The sequence below is a fragment of the Chiloscyllium plagiosum genome, unplaced genomic scaffold (assembly GCF_037043375.1).
Source record: "Chiloscyllium plagiosum isolate Xiang-an unplaced genomic scaffold, Cpla_swu_hap1 HiC_scaffold_23, whole genome shotgun sequence".
In the NCBI taxonomy this organism is placed as follows: Eukaryota; Metazoa; Chordata; class Chondrichthyes; order Orectolobiformes; family Hemiscylliidae; genus Chiloscyllium; species Chiloscyllium plagiosum.
The window spans coordinates 762,425-781,633 of NW_028270161.1; positions in this window are offsets into that span (position 1 = coordinate 762,425).

Consider the following 19,209-nt stretch of genomic DNA (forward strand, 5'->3'; position numbering starts at 1 on the left):
TCCCATCATCATCCATGTACGTTTCCAAGGATTGTTTAAATCTACCTAATGTGGCTGAGTTAAATACATTGGCAGGTAGGGCATTCCATGCCCTTACAACTCTCTGAATAAAGAACCTGCCTCTGACATCTGTCTTAAATCTATCAACTCTCAATTTGTAGTTATGCCCCCTCGTACAAGCTGACATCATCATCTTAGGAAAAAGACTTTCACTGTCTACCCTATCTAATCCTCTGATCATCTTGTATGTCTCGATCAAATCCCCTCTTAGCCTTCTTCTCTCCAATGAGAACAGATCCAAGTCTCTCAGCCTTTCCTCATAAGATCTTCCCTCCAGACCAGGCAACATCCTGGTAAATCTACTCTGCACCTTTTCCAATGCTTCCACATCCTTCCTGTAATGGGGCGACCAGAACTGTACACAATATTCCAAGTGTGGCCACACCAGTGTATTGCATAGTTGCAGCATGATATTGCGGCTCCCGAACTCAATCCCTCTAACAATGAAACCTAACACACCTGGCAACTTTCAGGGATCTATGTTGCCTGGATAGATACTCCAAGATCCCTCTGCACATCCACACTACCAAGAATCTTTCCACTGACCCAGTACTCTGCTTTCATAGAACATAGAACATAGAACAATACAGCACAGAACAGGCCCTTCGGCCCACGATGTTGTGCCGAACATTTGTCCTCGCTTAAGCAACCATCTATGTACCTATCCAATTGCCGCTTAAAGGTCACCAAAGATTCTGACTCTACCACTCCCACAGGCAGCGCATTCCATGCCCCCACCACTCTCTGTTATTTTTCCCAAAATGCATCACCTCATATTTATCTGCATTGAACTCCATTTGCCACCTCTCAGCCCAATTCTGCAGTTTATCCAAGAGCCCCTGCAACCTGTGACATTCTTCCAAATTGTCCACTACTCCACCGACTTTAGTGTTGTCTGCAAATTTACTAATCCATCCACCTGTGCCTGCGTCTAAGTCATTTTTAAAAATACAAACAGCAGTGGTCCCAAAACAGATCCTTGTGGCACACCACTAGTAACGGGACTCCAGGCTGAATATTTTCCATCAACCACCATTTACTACCTTCTTACAGAAAGCCAGTTTCTAATCCAAACTGCTAAATCACCCTCAATCCCATGCCTCTGCATTTTCTCCATCAGCCTACCATGTACAATCTTATCAAAGGCTTTACTGAAGTCCATGTACACCACGTCAACTGCCTTACCCTCATCTACATGCTTGGTCACCTTCTCAAAAAGCTCAATGAGATTTGTGAGACATGACCTGCCCTTGACAAAACTATGTTGACTATTTGAAATCAAATTGTTGCTTGCTAGATAATTATAAATCTTATCTCTTATAATGCTTTCCAAAGCCTTTCCTATAACAGATGTAAGGCTCACTGGTCTATAATTACCTAGGTCATCTCTACTGCCCTTCTTGAACAAGGACACAACATTGGTATTAATCCTATAGACAATGTCGACTCAAATAACAAAGCCAAAGGCCCTACTATCTCCTCCATAGCTTCCCAGAGAATCCTCGGATAAATCTCATCCGGCCCAGGGGACTTGTCTATTTTCAGTCCTTCTAGAATTGATAACACCTCTTTGTAACTAACCTCGATCCTTTCTAGTCTAATATCTCGTACCTCATTCTTCTCCTCTACAATATTCTCCTTTTCCTGAGTGAAAACCGATGAGAAATGTTCGTTTAGCACCTCTCCGATCTCCACAGGGCCCACACTCAACTTCCCATTTCTGTATTTAATTGGCCCTATTCCTATCCTAATCATCCTTTTATTCCTCACATACCTATAGAAAGTTTAGGGTTCTCCTTTATTCTATTTGCTAAAGACTGCTCGTGTCCTCTCTTTGCTCTTAACTTTCTCTTTAAATCCTTCCTTGCTGATCTGTAACTCTCCATCGTCTCATCTGAACCATCTCACCTCATCAACACATAAGCCTCCTTCTTCTGCTTAGCAAGAGATGCAATTTCTGTAGTAAACCACGGTTCCCTTACCTTATCACTTCCTCCCTGCCTGACAGGGACATGCCTATCAAGGACACGCAATATCGGTTCCTTAAACCAGCTCCACATTTCCATTGTCTGTATCTCCTGCATTTTGCTACCCCATTCCATGCATCCTAATTCTTGCTTAATTGCATTATAATTGCTCTTTCCCCATCGATAACTCTTGACCTGTGGCGTATATCTATCCCTTTCCATTGCTAAGCTAAACATAACTGAATTATGGTCACTCTCACCAAAGTGCTCACCTACAACTAAATCAAACACCTGGCCTGGTTCATTACCAAGCACCAGATCCAGTGTGGCCTCCCCTCTTCTCGGCCCTTCGGCATACTGTGTCAGGAAACCCTCCTGTACACATTGGACAAAAGCTGATCCATCCGACGTACTAGAGTTATAACTTTTCCAGTCAATGTTGGGGAAGTTAAAGCCCCCATAATGACCACCCTGTTCCTTTCACTCCTACCCAGAATAATTTTGCCAATCCTCTCTTCCACCTCCCTGGAACTCTGTGGAGGCCTATAAAAAACTCCAAGCAGTGTGACCTCTCCTCTCCTGTTTCTAACCTCAGCCCACACTACCTCAGTAGATGGGTCCTCATCAAAAATTCTCGCAGTCACCATTATACTATCTTTGACTAACAAGGCCAAGCCTCCCCCTCTTTTACCGCCTTGCCTGTTTTTAATGAAAGATCTAAACCCTGGAACCTGCAACATCCATCCCTCACCCTGCTCTATCCATGTCTCTGAAATGGCCACAACATCAAAGTCCCAGGTACCTATCCGTACTGCAAGCTCACCTACCTTATTTTGGATACTTCTGGCGTTGAAGTAGACACACTTCAAACCAGCTTGCTGTCTGCCAGCACATTCCTGTGACCATAAAATCCTATCCCTGTCCTCCCTACTCTAATCGTCCTGTGCACTACAACTACACCTCTGGTTCCCATCCCCCTGCTGATCTAGGTTAAACCCACCGGAATAGCACCAGCAAATTTCCCACCCAGGATATTAGTACCCCTCTGGTTCAAGTGAAGACCGTCCTATTTGTACAGGTCCCACCTTCCCCAGAATGAGCCCCAATTATCCAAAAACCTGAAACCCTCCCTCTTGCACCATCTTTGCAGTCACGTGTTCAGCTGATATCTCTCCCTATTTCTTGCCTTGCTATCACGTGGCACAGGTAACAATTCAGAGATAACAACTCTGTTTATTCGAGCTCTCAGCTCCAACCCTAGCTCCCTGAAATCCTGCCTTCCATCCCTATCCCTCTTTCTACCTATGTTGTTGGTACCTACATGGACAACAACTTGAGGCTGGTCACCCTCTTCCTTCAGGACCCCAAAGATACGATCTGAGGCAACATGGACCCTGGCACCTGGGAGGCAACACTCCGACCATGAGTCTCATTTATTCCCAACAAACGTTCTATCTGACCCTATAACTATTGAGTCCCCAGTGACTAACACTTTCCTCCTTTCCCCCTTCCTTTCTGTGCAACAGGGACAGGCTCTGTGCGAGACCTGGGCCCCACTGTATACCCCTGGTAAGTCATCCCCCCCAACAGTATTCAAAACGGTATCCATGTTTTTCAGGGGAACGACCACAGGGGATCCCTCCACTAACTGTATTTTCCCCCTTTGAACAGTCACCCAGCTTTCTTGGTGCTTAGGAGTAACTACTTCCCTGTAACTCTTATCTATCACAGCCTCTGCCTCCCGAATGATCCGAAGTTCATCCAGCTCCCGGTCCAGTTCCCTAACACAGTCTTGGAGTAGCAAGAGTTCGGTCCACCTCCTGCAGATGTACCTGATTGGGACACTAATGGCGTCCCTCACCTCAAACATCACACAGGAGGAACACTCCTCTCCCTGCACTGCCATCCCTGCTAGTTCCCGGACTGTCTCTGGAAATCTAGTCGACACATCTATTATTGTTAATAAATACTTATTCCCACTTTTTATTTGAGGTAGGGGACCTACATAATCAGGCAGGTGAAAGTGAGGACTGCAGATGCTGGAGGTTAGAGTCGAGAGTGTGTTGCTGGAAAAGCACTCAAAGGGACAGGAAAACCAACGTTTTGGGCAAAAGCCCTTCATCAGGAATGACCTACGCAATCAATCAAGACTGTTGTGAAAGGTTCCTCAAATGCTGGAATAGGTATTAAAGTTGCAGGTTTTATTACTGCCTGTGGTCTTCCAATTGGCTAACATGCGTGATATAGCAACTATACCCTTGTGTAGTCCAGGTCAGTAAAAATGCCTTTGTATTTTAGCCCGTGTAGCTCGTGTGCCACTCGCAGCACCTCCTTTCTATACCCCACTGGCAAAACAATTTGATGAATCTCTGTCCATTTCTCATCTGCTTGAATGTGTCATGGTCTCCATTTCTTCTTTAAGATGTCATTGTTAAGTAATAACACACAGGGATACATTCAATCTCCTTCTCTGTAAATGCCTTTTGATATAAATGTTTTAAGTTCCCATCTTTCTGCTGCAATTCAATAAGCATAAGCATAGTAGAGCTAAAGATACTTGCATGTTTACCTTGTTGCTCCTGCTCTGTGCCACTTATCTGATCAAAAGCTCAGTTAGAGCTATGTCAGCTTCCTTATCTGTGCCTCATGATCTCTCCTACTTCAGCTTGTGGCTCTGTGATTCTGTGACAACACAATCTGGGAAAATTCCTGAATAAAGATCCTTCATGTCTTCAGTTGTCTGTGTCTCCACTGGCTTTTCAACTAGAGTAGGCAGCACATCTACTGGTGAATCAGCGATATCATTTGCAAGGACAAGTTCTATTCCAGGAGCTGAGAGTTTGTCCAGTACTCCTACCACAAATTTTCCATTCTTCTCTGGACTCTCTAGCCCCACTTTCTATAATTGAGCATTTTTTGTCTCACCATGAAATCCTGTTACCCAGTACCTTTTCTGGCAATAGTCTCACAGGAATATATATCTCCTCATTCTTCAGCATTACAGCCTGAGAGAATGCTGTGTCCCTTAATATTGCAAACTCCTTACCGACTAGCACTGGCCTATGTGAATAAACTTTACCCTTGCATGTATATTTTTTAAGCAGATCTAGCACTTCCTCCTTAATCAACTTCTGATCATCTTGTACACTCTGAGGCAGTTGTCTAACTTTCCTTGCGCTTTTTGTTACTAGTCCAACGAAACTCCCAGGCTTGTCCAGTTTTCCTACATCCGGCTTTCTCCTCACCCACCAACACTGTGATTTCATGTGGCCCACTTTATTACAATGAAAACATCAAAGCTTTTTAACATCTTTGTCCCCCTCAAGGTTTTTTTTAACCCTGTGGTAAGTTCTCCTTATGATCTTCACTGAGATCTACCTTTCCCTTTCCACATGAGGATTTCTCTTTGCCGCAGTTTCTATTCCTCATGGACTGAGATTGATTCTGGAAGCCAAACCGTATTTTATGGACCAGCTCATTATCATCAGCCACTTCAGCTGCTAACCTTGCTGTTTTAACTCTCTGCTCTTCCACATGAGTTCACATTACTTCCTCGCTGAGGTTACCTTCAGCCTTTATCCCCAGCCTTTTAAGCTGACTTTACTTTTTAAGCGTCAGTTTCTGAAGTTCAAAAGCTCTCTTGGTTTTTTTTTTCTCTTCTACTGCTCTCTCTTTTTCTCTCTGTTCTGCTTCTCTCTCTTTTTCCCTTTCCTGCTTTTAATTGTAAATCAAACTGTTTCATTTCTGCTGCCTTTCCTTATCTCTCACCTCTAACTCAAACTTCTTCATTTGCAATTGAATTCTTGCCATCGCTATAGATTCTGATGGCTTCTCCAGCAAGTTTAAATGCTGAGCTACTGCTGTAATTATCTCTCCTTTCCTCACAGAAGCAGGCAGGCCCAATCCCAGCTTCTCTGCTAATTCCTGCAGCTTGGTCTTATTCACCTTTTACAAACCTTCCAAAGTCACCGCATCCACATCCAGAAAACTCTTGGCGACTGAAAGAGCCATTACTATCCCAAGCTTTATCTACCCAACCAAACCAATACCTGAAATAAAGACACAAGCACCAACCACTCACTGTTTAAAATCCCGCAAAGAGCCCCCAGTCTGTTATGGACTAGGCCAGATCACTCAAAACATTGTTGAGCAGGCAACCCAGACCATAACTTTGCAATTTACTTTGGTCGGTTTACATTGAGAATTACCCAGAGTAAGATAGCTCAGTTAACTACTAGGTTTAAAGCTGACAGAAATTTATTCACAATATTACACAAAGAACAAAATAAAGAACCCCTACAAAACACAGTCTGTCCAAACTAGACTTAATTATGTTGCTCTGAATATACACAACAGTCCCAATAAGCAAACCCCCTTAAAACACAGTTTTAAAGAAAGGAACAGATATTTACAGGTTGAAATCAGAAGGGCAGAAAGAGAGAGAGAGTTTCCACACAGCTCACTGTTGAACTTCCAACTAGTTCTGGACTGAACTGCTCAGCTAGAGAGCTGACCACCTCCCTTTCATTATACAGGTCACTTCTAATACATGACCACTTTGGCCTAAAGTTTCATCTGTTTACATATAAACAAAAAGCCTCTCAAAATCTTTTTCAACTCCATACAAAACTAGTCTATTTGGAGCCCGGCCTGTTTACGACCTATATGAAAAAAATTAAGGACGCAGTATCCTTGAGAAAAGCAACAGTGTTTAGATAAAAGGGACCGGTTTTGTGACAATGGGAAGTGTTGTCCTTACTACCTGCATCACAAATAAACTTGATTATCAAATGGTGGAAAACATACAGTATATAGCAAATGCAAGAAATGCATCTAAAAAGATGGCACAATTCTGAATTTTAACACACTCTTAGACTCTGTTCACTGCCAAGGCTGAAATTCCATTTCAAAACTTTCAAAATTCAACTCTGCAAAAGTTACATGTTATGTGTTTCACTTCTCAATTTGATTGTATAAATAATAGAACATTGATCCTCGCTGCAATCATCAATGTCACAACCAAAATAAACCTCACGACCCTTGCATAACTAGTTCTTAGTTACTATTTACTAGTAACTACTTGTGTTTCAAACATGAAGGAATCTGTGATCTGGGGAAGGGGCAATGAAGCACAGTTGAGATAGAAAGGCAGTAACTCACACAAAGACTCATGTGATAGGAAACATATCCCAGAGGGTCCCAGGAACAGTAATAGATGCTAAAGCCGCTCTGACTGTGCTACAAATAGGAAGCAGCACTGTCAATCAGGCTGACCTCTGGACAGGCAACCCCCCATCGATAAAAGATGCATTTTGAATGGGTAAAATTCTATAGAATAAGGGAAGATCCAGCAGCTCACCACCATCTTCTGAAAGACAACCAGGGATGGGCAGTACACGCTGGAACAGCCAGCAGCACCCACATTCCGTGAATAAGTAATAATTAGTGCATTAGACAGAGAAAACATTGTGCCCTCCAAGTTTTTGAAGTCCCGTCTTAATCATGTTTTATATGGCTCCATGTCATAATTTAGTTGTTAACACTATTGCCTCCCAGCACCAGGGACCTGGGTTCAATTCCCGCCTCAGGTGACTGACTGTGTGGAGTTTGCACATTCTCCCCATGTCTGCGTGGTTTCCTCCGGGTGCTCCAGTTTCCTCCCACACTTCAAAGATGTGCAAGTTAGGGTGAATTGGCCGTGCTAAATTGCCCATAGTGTTAGGTGCCTTAGTCAGGGCTAAATATAGGGTAGGGGATTGGGTCTGGGTGGGTTACTGTTTGGAGGGTTGGTGTGGACTTGTTGGGCCAAATGGCCTGTTTCCATACTGTAGGCAATCCAAAAAAAAAAACTGTTTGACAGTGCTGTGGTGAATTGTGTTTGGTCATTTTGCAACATGAAAGGTGCTATATAAATGCAAGTTGCTGCAAGTGCATACCAATCAAAAATATGCTAGGGTCAAGAGAGTGGTGCTGGAAAAAGACAGCAGGTCAGGCAGCATCCAAGGTGCAGGAGAATTGATGTTTTGAGCATAAGGCCTTCATTAGGAATATGCCCGACAAAGTCGACTCTCCTGCTCCTTGGATGTTGCCTGACCAGCTGTGCTTTTCCAGCAACACACTCTTGACTCTGATCTCCAGCATCTGCAGTCCTCAACTTCTCCCAAACAAGTGCCAGGATCATATCTTTGGAGGCAAAGAGAAGTCTATAATGAACAATGCTGAAAGACTTTGTTAATTTTGTGGTAGCTGGGATTACAGCTAATTAAAGAGATCACTCAGCACAATGCAGCCTCATCCACCAAAAACCTTGTCTCTGATGATTACAGAGCACATCAGGAGCATCCTAACTCAGTGTTTCAGATGTTCTCATGAAACACTGCAACACAATCTGGTGTGCAGGCACGAGGGGCTGAATTAGCTCCTTTGACATTGTAATAATTCTGTGATTCTATGAACGCCCACAGCTATCAGGGTTCTCTGTCATCTACTGAAGATACATAGTTTCATTCTGCAATTTATTGCAGCATTACAAAAGGTGGTCAGAAATCTGAATCCAACTGAATGGGAGAAACAGCAAAGAAAAAGCCACCAAAGTATCCAGCCAGTGCATGGACCATATTAACAGACGGGAAACATCGCAAAAACGTGTCCAAGTTACTGTATTTCTCATTAGAAGCACCCTCTACAAAAACAAACTGTCACACAAATCTGCTCATTTTCTGTCACTTTTGCAGAAAAAATCAATTTGTTTGTTGCTTGAGGAGCACTGTTGCTCAGTTATTATTTACAATGACAAGTAAGTACTCAGCCCAATGCTGCAATCAAATTATATATATTCATTTAATCAACTGCATATTTTCAGAATATTATCAGCTTAACTGGTGATGATTATTCCTTTTGTGCTATGTTTTAGCATGAATTTTCCTGTTGAATAACGGTGAGGTTATCTTTAAGCAGAGAGAAACCTCTGGCCTCCATAAATATGCAGTTAAATACAAAAATTCTAGGATATACTATCAGAGAGAATCACTTGCTCCTGCACAGATTGCAGTAGTATACACGTTTCTGCTAGGCACAACATTAAATCCACCATGAGATTGTCCCTAGGAATTCTTGTCCTCTCTAAAAACAGTAGGAAACATTAATGATGCATTCAACAGTTACAGAGTCAAAGAGATGTACAGCAAGGAAACAGACTTTTCGGTCCAACTTGTCCATGTCGACCAGATATCCCAACCCAATCTAGTCCCACCTGCCAGCACCCGGCCCATATCCGTTCAAACCCTTCCTATTCATATCCCATCCAGATGCCTTTTAAATGTTGTAATTGTACCAGCCTCCACAATTGTGCCATTTTTTCTGGCAGCTCATTCCACACATGTACCACCCTCTGCGTGAAAAGATTGCCCTTAGGACCCTGTTATATCTTTCCCCTCTCACCCTAAAATTTTGCCCTCGAGTTGGGGACTCGCCCAACTCAGGGAAAAGACTTTGCCTATTTATCCTATCCATGCCCCTCATGATTTTATAAACCTCTATAAGGTCACCCCTCAGACACTGACACTCCGGGGAAAACAACTCCAGTTTATTCAGCCTCTCCCTATAGCTCAAATCCTCCAACCCTGGCAACATCTTTGTAAATCTTTTCTGAACCCTTTCAAGTTTCACAACATGCTTCTGATAGGAAGGAGACCAGAATTGCACGCAATATTCTAAAAGTGGCCTAATCAACATCCTGTACAGCCACAATATGGCCTCCCAACTCCTACACTCAATGCTCTGACCTATAAAGGAAAACATACCAAATGCCATCTTCACTATCTTATCTACCTGTGACTCTATTTTCAAGGAGATATGAACCTGCATTCCAAGATCTCTTTGTTCATCAATACTCCCTGGGACCTTACCATTAAGTGTATACATCCTACTAAGACTTGCTTTCCCAAAGTGCCACACCTTGCATTTATCTGAATTAAACTCCATCTGCCACTTCTCAGCCCATTGGCCCATCTGATCAAGATATCATTGTAATCTGAGGTAACCTTCTTCGCTGTCCACTACACCTCCAATTTTGGTGTCATCTGCAAACTTACTAACTGTACCTCTTATGCTCACATCCAAATCATTTATATAAATGATGAAAAGTAGTGGACCCAGCACCGATCCATGTGGCACTTCACTGGTCACATGCCTCCAGTCTGAAAAAACAACCCTCCACCACCACCCTCTGTCTTCTACCTTTGAGCTAGATCTGTATCCAAATGGCTAGTTCTCCCTATATTCCATGAGATATAATCTTACTAATCAGCGGGGAACATTTCAAACGCCTTACTGAAGTCCATATAGATCACATCAACTATTCTGCCCTCATCAATCGCCTTTGTTACTTTTCAAAAAGCTCAATCAAGTTCGTGAGACATGATTTCCCATGCACAAAGCCATGTTGACTATCCCTAATCAGTCCTTGCCTTTCCAAATGCATGCACATTCTATCCCTCAGGATTCCCTCCAACAACTTGCCTGCCACCAACATCGGGCACACCAGTCTATAGTTCCCTGGCTTGTCCTTACCACCTTTCTTAAATAGTGGCACCACATTAGCCAACCTCCAGTCTTCTGGCATCTCACCTGTGACTATCAATGATACAAATATCTCAGTATGGGGCCCAGCAATCACTTCCTTAGCAATCCACAAATTTTTAGTGTACATCTAATCAGGTCCTGGGGATTTATACACTTTTATGTGCTTCCAGCAATTCCTCCTCTGTAATATGAACATTTTTCAAGATGTCACCATCTATTTCCCCATGTTCTATATCTTCTACATCCTTCTCCACAGTAAACAATGTTGCAAAATACTCATTTAGTATCTCCCCATCTCCTGTGGCTCCACACAAAGGCCACCTTGCTCATCTTTGAGGGCCCTATTCACTCCCTCGTTACGCTTTTGTCCTTAATATATTTGTAAGAACCCTTTGGATTCTCCTTAACCCTATTTGTCAAAGCTATCTCATGTCCCCTTTTTGACCTCCTGATTTCCCTCTTAAGTATAACACCTATTGCCTTTCTGCTCTTCTAAGGATTCACTCGATCTTTCCTGTCCACACTTGACATATGCTTCCTTCTTTTTGTTAACCAAATCCTCAATTTCTCTGGTCATCCAACATTCCCTATACCTACCAGCCTTTCATTTCACCTTAGCAGAAATATGCTATCTCTGGACTCTCATTATCTCATTTCTGTGCTTTTGAGTTAAGTGTGGCTTTGATTTTCTAATAATGATTTTCTGTCTGAAGAACTTCTCTGGCCTTGAAAATTTAATTTTGTATGTGTAAGCTGTCATTCAGTCAGAAAAAAATTAACATAGCAGATTTTTAAAAAATATTGAAGTGAAGAATACTTCCAAACTTTTTCCTTGATCTCATTTCTATTTTATAATTCTTATTTTGTCCCTTGTATATAGTTTTTGAAGTAATTTATGTTTCCAGTTGTTCATTTCCTGGCTTCAGCCTACTTGGCTCAATGAAGAATCTTCAACCTAGTTTTATTGAAACAGACTTCTATTGTCTGCTCTTTCAGCCCACAGTTCCCCCGTGGAGGATGCACTGAGACAAAGATAGATTCCCCTCTGACAAACCTACGGATGGTCTCTGGGGTGTTGTATACACAGTGAGCAGTGATTTCCATTGCATGGATTCTGAGATCAGAATTCAGGCTATTGTACAAAATGGTTTCATTGCCTGCGAGAGAGATGTTGGATTTCCCAGCTTGTTTATTAATACATTGTGCTTTCCAAGCTGAATCTGCTGTCACTTCTATTGGGATATTCAATAACCCAGATTCTAGACTATAGACAATAGACAATTGTGGTGGCTGTGTGGAATGCTCTGCCCCAGAAGGCAGTGGAGGCCCACTCTCTGGATTCATTTAAGAAAGAGTTGGATAGAGCTCTCAAAGATAGTGGAATCAAGGGTTATGGAGATAAGGCAGGAACAGGATACTGATTAGGAATGATCAGCCATGATTATATTGAATGGCGGTGCAGGCTCGAAGGGCTGAATGGCCTACTCCTGCACCTATTGTCTATTGTCTATTGTCTTAACCCAGATTCTGGGCTGCCTTGAGAAATAACTTCTTCAGCATATCTATAAATCCCTGTGATTTTGTTTTGTTATTTGTTCCCGGGATATTGCATTGCTTGCCAAGTCTACATTAGTTGCCCAGAGAGCAGTCAACCATCTTGCTGTCGATCTGGAGTACATGTAGATTAGACCAGGTAAGAATGGCAGATTACCCCAATCCTGGCATGTATGGAGTATTCCATTAGTGATCCAGGGTTTTAATAACAATCAACATTAGGTAAACTTTTCATTCCACATTTTTATTGAATTCAAATTTCACTGTGTTGCATGGTAGGATTCACCCTGAGTCCTGGATGACTAGCCCAGTGATGTTGCTATTATATTGATGCTGCCTCAGAATTGTGAGCTGTGTGGTGGGAGAGTCTCTTACCTTAAAGTTGTCTCCATGCAGTCTTCTGGAGCATTGAAAGTAGATGAGACATAATTTTAAACAAACATTGCAAAACTACATTTTGCGTATTCATAAGAAATGCACCCTAAAGTTTACATCAACAAAAACTAGCAGACAGCTGATAACCAATCATCACAAGACAGAATCTAGCCACATCCATCATTAACCTCCTGGGGGTTACCAATGACCAGGAACTGAACAGATCCAGCCACATCAATACTGCAAGGCTGAGAATTGTATGGTGAATAACTCAACTCCTGTCTCCCAAAAGCCTGTCTATCAACTACATGGAGTGTGATGAAATATTTTCCATTTCCTTGGATAGGTTTGGCTCCAAAGACACTCAAAGGTTGAACATTCCTTTTTATTTATTCACCCGCGGGCCATGGCGTTCACTGACTGACCAAAATTTTTGCCTGTACCTAGTTGCCCTTCAGAAGCTGGTGGTGATCTGCCTCATGAACTGCTGCAGTCCATATGTTGTAGGTAGACCCACAATGCCGAGGGAGGGAATTCCAACAACAAGCTTCAGCAATATATTTCCAAGTCAGGATGGGGACTTGGGAGGGAATTTAAAGGTGGTAGTATTCCCATATATCTGCTCTCCTTCTAAATGAAAGTGGGTGGGTTTGGAATGTGCTGTCGAGGATCTTTGATGAATTTCTCTAGATAGTATACACTGCTGATAATGAGCATTAGTGACGGAGGGAATGGATATTTGTGATATGGTGCTAATCAAGTGGGCTGCTTTGTCCTGGATGGTGTTAAGCTTCTTGAGTCCCCAATCCAGGCAAGTGGGGAGTATTCCATCACACTCCTGACATGTGCCTTGTAGATGGTGGTTAGACTTTGAGGTGTTAGGAGGTGAGTTACTTGCTGTAGTATTCCAAGTTTCCAACATGCTCTTGTAGTCATTGTATTTATGTGGTGAGTCCAATTGTGTTTCTGGTCAGTGGGAAACCCCAGAGTGTTGATAGTGAGGGATTTATTGAAGACCGTTGAACATCAAGGGGCGTTGCTTCAATCATATCTTATTGATGATGGTCATTGCCTGGGATTTGTGTGCTGTGAATGTTAGTTGCCACTCGTCAGCCCAAGCCTGGATATTGTCCAGATCTTGTTGGACTTGAACATAGGCTGTTTCAGTATCTGAGGAACCGTGAATGGTACTGAACATAATGCAATCATTGGCAAACATCCCCACTTCTTACCTTACGATGGAGGGAAGATCATTGATGAAGCAGCTGAAGATGGTTGGGCTAGGACACTACCCTGAAGAACTCCTGCACAGATTTCCTGAAGCAAAGATGACTGACCTCCAATGACCACAAACATTTTTCTATGTGTCACAACCAGTGGAGAGTTTGTCCCTGATACCATTGACTCCGGTTTTGTGAGGGTTATTTGATGCCATACTCGGTCAAATGTAGCCTTGAAATCAAAGGGTGTCACTCTCACCTCTCCTCGTGAGTTCAGCTTTGTCCATATTTGAACCAAAGCTGTAATGAGATCAGGAGCTGAGTAACCCTGGTAGAACTCAAACTGGGAGTCACTGAGCAGATTATTGCTGAGCAGATGCTGCATGATAACACTGGAGAACAAGATGGATGAACTCAGATCACGGCTCAGCTTCCAGCGTGAACTGTGGGACTGCTGCGCACTCTGTTTTACCCATCCATTCCCAATTACACACTGCAGGCTGATGGTTTTTCTATCCATTGTATGGACCACACAGTGTCATCGGGTAAGACAAAGGGTGGAGGGGTTTGCTTTTTAACCAACAACTTGTGGTGCATGGACATTGCAATCCTGGGCAGCCACTGCTCCCCAAACCTTGAATTCCTCACCATCAAATGCTACCCCTTCTATCTACTAAGGGAATTTCCCACTGCTATACTAACTGCTGTGTACATACCACCTCAAACAAAGTTGGGGAAACTCTGGATGTGCTGTACTCCACCACTAACACCCTGGAGATGAACACCCCGAGGCCCTGTTTATTGTAACTGGCGACTTCCAACAAGGGCCTCTTACTGAGGTATTTGTATCATTGATAGTCACAGGTGAGGTGCCAGAAGACTGGAGGTTGGCTAATCTGGTGCCACTGTTTAAGAGAGGTGATAAGGACAAGTCAGGGAACTATAGACCAGTGAGCCTGACGTCGGTGGTGGGCAAGTTGTTGGAGGGAATCCTGAGGGATAGGATGTACATGCATTTGGAAAGGCAAGGACTGATTGGGGATAGTCAACATGGCTTTGTGCATGGGAAATCAGGTCTCACAAACTTGGTTGAGTTTTTTGAAGAAGTAACAAAGAGGATTGATGAGGGTAGAATGGTGGACGTGATCTATATGGACTTCAGAAAGTCATTTGACAAGGTTCCCCACAGGAGACTGATTAGCAAGGTTAGATCTCATGGAATACAGGAAGAACTAGCCATTTGGATACAGAACTGGCTCAAAGGTAGAAGACAGAGGACGGTGGTGGAGGGTTGTTTTTCAGACTGGAGGCCTGTGACCAGTGGAGTGTCACAAGGATCGGTGCTGGGTCCTCTACTTTTCATCATTTATAAAAATGATTTGGATGTGAACATAAGAGATATAGTGAGTAAGTTTTAGATGACACCAAAATTGGAGGTGTAGTGGATAGCGAAAAAGGTTACCACACATTACAATGAGATCTTGATCAGATGGGCAAATGGGCTGAGAAGTGACAGATGGAATTTAATTCAGATAAATGTGAAGTGCTGCATTTTGGGAAAGCAAATCTTAGCAGGACTTATACACTTAACTTGGGAGTGTTGTTGAACAAAGAGATCTTAAGGTGTAGGTTCATAGCTCCTTGAAAGTGGAGTTGCAGATAGATAGGATAGTGAAGATGGTGTTTGGTATGCTTTCCTTTATTGGTCAGAGTATTGAGTACAGAAGTTTGGAGGTCATGTTGCAGCTGTACAGGACAATGGTTAGGCCACTTTTAGAGGATTGTGTGCATTTCTGGTCTCCTTCCTATTGGAAAGATGTTGTGAGATTTGGAAATGTTCAGAAAAGACTCACAAACATGTTGCCAGGGTTGAGGATTTGAGCTATAGGGAGACGTTGAGTAGGCTAGGGCTGTTTTCCCTGGAGCGTCGGAGGCTGAGGGGTGACCTTATAGAGGCTTATAAAGTCATGAGGGGCATGGATAGGATAAATCGACAGTCTTTACCTGGGTGGGGGAGTCCAGAACTAGAGGGCATAGGTTTAGGGTGAGAGGGGAAATATATAAAAGGGGCCTAAGGGGCAACTTTTTTCACTCAGAGGATGGTACATGTATGTAATGAGCTGCCAGAGGAAGTGGTGGAGGCTGGTACAATTGCAACATTTAAAAGGCATCTGGATGGGCATCCTAACGTGTAACTATAATGCTGTTCCTTCAGTATCATCCAATCAAAATCTTAGAACACCGTTCCTAACAAAACTGTGCATGTCCCTTAACCTAAGCTCACTCGTGATTTGTCAAGAAAGCTCACCCAACCTTCCCAAGGGTAATTAAGGATGGGTCATGAATGCTGACCAAACCAGAGAATATGAGTTCCAATGATAGTTTCCTGGCTGATCTCTGTTCCTCAGCAAAATAGATTATGTTTTCATTTATTCCTTCCATTTTGCTCTGCTCAAAATCATTGTGTGATTCACAACAGTACATCAATTTTCATGTGACTTCATTGATCCTGCAAAACAGGGAGATATGTTAAATTTGGGTAAAGTGCGATATGAAAGTATGATTTGACTGTACCTTCTAAAAATATACAGTGTGGAAAGAGGCCATTTAGCTCAACAAGTCTGCACTGACCCTCCAAACAGCACCCACTGAGACCCACCCCACTCCTGTAACCCCAGATAGGGATTTTTTTTTTTACCATGGCTGACCCACCTAAACCGCACATCTTGGGAATGTGGGAGGAAACCGGAGCACCCAAAGGAAATCCATGCAGACAGGGGGAGAATGTACAAACTCCACACAGACAGTCCCCAAGGCTGGATTTGAAAATTCTGAGGAAGAGTCACTCTCTCCGAAATGTTAGCTCTGATTTCTCTCCAGTGATGCTGCCAGACCTGTTGAGCTTTTCTAGCAATTTCTGTTTTCATTGCTGGAACTGAACCTGGGTCTCTGGTGCTGAAAATGTTTTGCTGGAAAAGCGCAGCAGGTCAGGCAGCATTCAGGGAACAGGAGAATCGATGTTTCGGGCATAAGCCCTTCTTCAGGAATGAGGAAAGTTTGTCCAGCAGGCTAACATAAAAGGTAGGGAGGAGGGACTTGGGGGAAGGGCGTCGGAAATGCGATAGGTGGAAAGAGGTCAAGGTGAGGGTGATAGGTCAGACTGGGGTGGGGGCGGAGAGGTCAGGAAGAAGATTGCAGGTTAGGAAGGCGGTGCTGAGTTCGATGGATTTGACTGAGACAAGGTGGGGGGAGGGGAAATGAGCTGAAAATGTGTTGCTGGAAAAGCGCAGCAGGTCAGGCAGCATCCAGGGAACAGGAGAATCGACGTTTCGGGCATAAGCCCTTCTTCAGGAAACTGAGGAAAAATGAGGAAACTGGTGAAATCCGAGTTCATCCCTTGTGGTTGGAGGGTTCCGAGGCGGAAGATGAGGCGCTCTTCCTCCAACCGTCGTGCTGTTGTGGTCTGGCGATGGAGGAGTCCAAAGACCTGCATATCCTTGGTGGAGTGGGAGGGGGAGTTGAAGTGTTGAGCCACAGGGTGGTTGGGTTGGTTGGTCCGGGTGTCCCAGAGGTGTTCTCTGAAACGCTCCGCAAGTAGGCGGCCTGTCTCCCCAATATAGAGGAGGCCACATCGGGTGCAGAGGATGCAATAGATGATGTGTGTGGAGGTGCAGGTGAATCTGTGGCGGATATGAAAGTTTCCTTTGGGGCCTTGGAGGGAGGTGAGGGGGGAGGTGTGGGCGCCAGTCTTGCACCTCCTGCGGTTGCAGGGGAAGGTGCCGGGAGTGGAGGTTGGGTTGGTGGGGGGTGTGGATCTGACAAGGGAGTCACGGAGGGAGTGGTCTTTACGGAATGCTGATAGAGGAGGGGAGGGAAATATATCCCTGGTGGTGGGGTCCGTTTGGAGGTGGCGGAAATGACGGCGGATGATGCGCTGTACATGGAGATTGGTGGGGTGGTAGGTGAGGACCAGTGGGGTTCTGTCCTGGTGGCGGTTGGAGGGGCGGGGCTCAAGGGCGGAGGAGCAGGAAGTGGAGGAGATGCGGTGGAGGGCATCGTCGACCACGTCGGGGGGGAAATTGCGGTCCTTGAAGAAGGAGGCCATCTGGGTTGTATGTTTTTGGAACTGGTCCTCCTGGGAGCAGATGCGGCGGAGATGAAGGAATTGGGAGAATGGGATGGCGTTTTTACAGGGAGCAGGGTGGGAGGAGGTGTAGTCCAGGTAGCTGTGGGAGTCGGTCGGTTTGTAATAGATGTCTGTGTTGATTCGGCCGCCTGAGATAGAAATAGAAAGATCGGGGAGGGGAGGGAGGAATCTGAGACTGTCCAGGTGAATTTGAGGTTGGGGTGGAAGGTGTTGGTGAAGTGGATGAACTGTTCAACCTCCTCGTGGGAGCACGAGGCGGCGCCAATACAGTCATCGATGTAGCGGAGGAAAAGGTGGGGGGTGGGGCCAGTGTAGTTGCGAAAGATGGACTGTTCCACATATCCTACGAAGAGGCAGGCATAGCTGGGGCCCATGCGTGTGCCCATGGCTACTCCTTTCGTTTGGAGGAAGTGGGAGGATTGGAAAGAGAAGTTGTTCAGGGTGTGGACCAGTTCAGTCAGTCAAAGGAGGGTGTCAGTGGAAGGGTACTGGTTGGTACGGCGGGAAAGAAAGAAGCGGAGGGCTTTGAGTCCTTCGTGATGGGGGATGGAGGTGTACAGGGACTGGATGTCCATAGTGAAGATAAGCCGTTGGGGACCGGGGAAGCGAAAATCATGGAGGAGGTGGATGGCATGGGTGGTATCCCGAACGTAGGTGGGGAGTTCTTGGACTAAGGGGGCAGGACCGTGTCAAGGTATGCGGAGATGAGTTCGGTTGGGCAGGAGCAGGCGGAGACAATGGGTCGACCGGGGTAGTCAGGTTTGTGGATTTTGGCCTGTCAGGGTCTCTGGTGCTGTCAGGCAGCAATGCTAACCATTGTGCTGCCACCCAATGATTCAAAAGGATGTTCCTGATTAATTTTTCATAATTTCACTGCATGTTCCAGAGAAAATATGAAATGTCAGAGCCTATTCTGAAAAAGATTACAATTGCATAAACATTACAGATTTTACCAGAACTTCCATATTAATCTCTACCTATAACCATAGGATATAGAGCTTTGAATTCAATGTCCATAATGAATTAATCTGCAAAATTCTTGAATTTCTATCTTCCAGAAAAGAAGGAAACAGTCTCAATTCTTAAAATTCCTACCTGATACAATAAATCAAAGTAAAAAGTTTGGTGCAATCAGAAGATACATTCAAACCAAGGTAAAGAATCCAGCTGAGAAACAGCTATGAAAAAGCAATTAATTTGCTGAGTTCTATTTGTTCTCAGTTGGGAGCCAGAAGAGAAAGTATATAATCTCCAGATTATCTCCTTTGATGGGCTAAATTCACAGTGAAGGCTTCAATTTGTT